This window comes from Mastomys coucha, unplaced genomic scaffold, assembly GCF_008632895.1.
Source record: "Mastomys coucha isolate ucsf_1 unplaced genomic scaffold, UCSF_Mcou_1 pScaffold20, whole genome shotgun sequence".
NCBI classification, from domain to species: domain Eukaryota; kingdom Metazoa; phylum Chordata; class Mammalia; order Rodentia; family Muridae; genus Mastomys; species Mastomys coucha.
The window spans coordinates 25211443-25215048 of NW_022196903.1; positions in this window are offsets into that span (position 1 = coordinate 25211443).

Below are 3606 nucleotides of genomic sequence, written 5' to 3' on the forward strand. Positions count from 1 at the left end.
CTGGAACTCACTCTGTAGACCAGGCTGGCCTTGAATTCAGAAATCCACCTGCCTCTGCCTCCCAAGTGGTGGGTTTAAAGGCGTACGCCACCACCGCCTGGCCTCTTTTTTTTTCTTTTGTGACATCCACCCACCTGGCTCTACAGCTTTAAATACACACAATATGAAACTGGTTGGTTACTTTATCTTTTTTCTTTTCTTTTTCTAGACATCCCGGTCACATTCTGAATATCAGTCACTATGCAGCTAGCCCAGGTTGGCTTTGACCTTGGAGTCCTCTGTGTCGGCCTCTTCTGTACTCAGACTACCTGGGCCAACACTGCAGGGTTAACCGCCTTTAAGTGTGCAAACCAATGGTGTTCAGCATCCTCAGACTGCTGCAGGACCATCCCCTCTGTCCGTTGTCAGAAACAACTCATTTCCAACTCTGAACATTACGTGTGGGCACACCCTAGCACCCGGGACCCTCAGCTCCATTCACTATCTCTGTGTTGGTCTCTCCTAAGGACCTCAGGAGGGTGGGAGGGTGGGACCTGTGTGCTTCAGTGTCTGGCTTCTTCCCCTGGCGTGCTTTCAGGATTCAACCACACTGCAGGATGGGGCGGAACTTCATCCTCACTCAAGGTTGAATCGTTGTGTGCTGTGTGCGTCCATGTACACATATAAAACATTGGACAAAGTGGTGGCTGTCTATTCCTCTGTCAGCCCATGCCTGAATTGTGCCCACCTTGGCTTTGTGAGCAAGGCTGCTGTGAATAGCATTTCATAGGCATCCATATGAACCCTGTTCTTTGGAATGTCTGCTTAAAAGTAGAATTACTAGGTTAAGGTTAAATTTTTTTAGGGCTGGAGAGATGGCTCAGCGGTTAAGAGCACTGACTGCCCTTCCAAAGGTCTTGAGTTCAAATCCCAACAACCACATGGTGGTTCACAACCATCTGTACTGAGATCTGACGGCTTCTGACAGCTATAGTGTACTTAGATATAATAATAAATAAATCTTTAAAAAATAGGTTAATTTTTTAAAATTTAATTTTAAAATTTAATTTTAGTTAGCTGTGTTTGTGTGTGTGGTATATGGGTACTGTGTACATGCCATGGTGTGTGGAGGTCAGACGGTAACATGCAGGAGTCTGCTCTCTCCTCCTACCGTATGGCTTCCAGGAATCAGACTGAGATCATAAGATCTGGTAGAAAGCTTCTACCCGCTGAACCATCTCACCCATCCTTTCTTTGAGACCATACTTGAGACCAGGCCTCCTTATGTAGCCCAGGTTAGTCTCAAACTCATGGTCCTGCTGCCTCAGCCTCCTGAGTGCTGAGACTATAGGTATGTACTACACCCTCAAAACTGCTGAGTTAAATAACTGTTGGTTAAAAATATCAAGTAGAGGCAGGTGGGTCTCTGAGCATCCAAGGCTAGCATGACTTACAGAGTGAGTTCCAGGCCAGCCAGAGCTCCACACTGAGAACCTGTCTCAAAAACAAACAGCCAGGCAGTGGTGGCTCCCACCTTTAATCCCAGCACTTGAGAGGCAGAGGCAGGGGGATCTCTGAGTTCGAGGCCAGCCTGGTCTACAGAGTGAGTTCCAGGACAGCCAAGACTGCACAGAAAAACCCTGTCTCGAAAAACTAAAACCAACCAACCAACCAAACAAACAAAACCAAAATCTTTGAGGAAGGTGCTTGAGAGACAACTCAGTGGTTAATAGCGCTGGCTGCTCTTCCAGAGGTCTCAGGTTCAGTTCCCTGCAGCTCACACCATCTGAAACTCAGGTCCCAGGAGATCCGATGCTCTCTTCTGGCCTGTATGGCCCCCAGGCACATACATATGCAGGCAAAACATATATACACATTAAAACATTTTTTTTTATCTTGAGGAACTGCCAAACTTTATTAATTCCCATCCACAGATATTCTTTCTTTCAACCCCTCTTGTTTTTTGTTTGTTTGTTTGTTTGTTTTTGAGACAGGGTTTCTTTCTGTAGTCCTGGCTGTCCTAGAACTCATTCTGTACACCAGGCTGGCCTCGAACTCAGAGATCCGTCTGCCTCTGCCTCCCAAGTGCTGGGATTAAAGGTGTACACAGGCGCTACCACCACCCCAGCATAGTCAAATGTTAGATAGGAACCGGAAGTGCAGATATCCTGAGAGCTTCCTTCATTCACTGGAATGGTGTGAGCTATGCTCTTCAGTGGTGACCTTCCTGAGCTAGAAATTTCCTATGTATACCTAGTTGGTTGAACAGTGTATTCGTTGGAAGATCTTATCTGTATTTATCATCATTATTATTGTGTATGTGTGTGCTGGTCCCTGTTGAGGCAGAAGAGGGTGTTGGGACCCCTGGAGTTGGTGTTTATAGGCACTTGTGAGCTGCCACTTGGGTGCTAGAACTGAACCTGGGTCCTCTGGAAGAGCAGCCAGTGCTCTTACCACCTGAGCCCTCTCTCCAGCTCCTCATTGAGAGCTTTATCAGTGTGTAGTCTGCACCTATTAGGCGGATTGGGATTTTGTTTGTTTGTTTGTTTGTTCTTTAAATCCTGTGTTCTATTTATTCAGTGTAACACACATACACATATGTATATGTAAATATATTCCTTTATAAAGAAGTATCAAATGTATTTCAATATTGAGTTTCATTTTGAAATTAAAACCATTGGACATTTGCTGTAACTTAAAACTCATTATCGGAGGAGCGGAAAGCATTGAAAAGCCACTGAACACTGTAGTGAGTAAAGCTACCAGGCTATGCGTTTAGAAAAACAGAGCCCTTTACCTCTGTAAGCTCTCTACTGATCTCTAGTAGCATTCTCAGGTTGACATTCTATCCGGTGACTAGAGAGGCCAAGAAGTCAATGGTGAGCTACGTGGTTTGAATAAGAATACCCTCCATAAGTTTATATATATAAATACTTGGTGGCTATTTAGGACCAGAGAGTAAGCCCCTGGGGGTGGGCTTTGAGGTTTCAAAAGTCTTATAGCTGGGCATGGTGGTACATGCCTTTAGTCCCAGCACTAGGGAGGCAGAGGCAGGCAGATCTCTATGAGTTCAAGGCCAACCTGGTCTACAGAGGGAGTTCCAGGATAGTCAGGGCTACATAGGGTAACCTTGTCTGGCAAAAACAAGCAAACAGGGCTGGAGAGATGGCTCAGCAGTTAAAAGCACTGACTGTTCTTCCAGAGGTCCTGGGTTCAATTCTCAGCATCCATATGGCAGCTCACAATTGTCTGTAACTCCAGGTCCAGGGGACCCCACAGCCTTACACAGACATACATACAGACATACAGCAATGTACATAAGATAAAGTAAAACATTACTTAAAAAATAGGAAAACAGCTGGGCATGCCTTTAATCCCAGCATTTGGGAGGCAGAGGCATGCAGATTTCTGAGTTCGAGGCCAGCCTGGTCTACAGAGTGAGTTCCAGGACATCCAGGGCTATACAGAGAAACCCTGTCTGGAAAAAAAAGGGGGAGGCTGGTGAGGTGGCTCAGTGGGTAAGAGCACCGACTGTTCTTCTGAAGGTTGTGAGTTCAAGTCCCAGCAACCACATGGTGGCTCACAACCACCCGTGATGTGATCTGATGCCCTCTTCTGGTGTGTCTG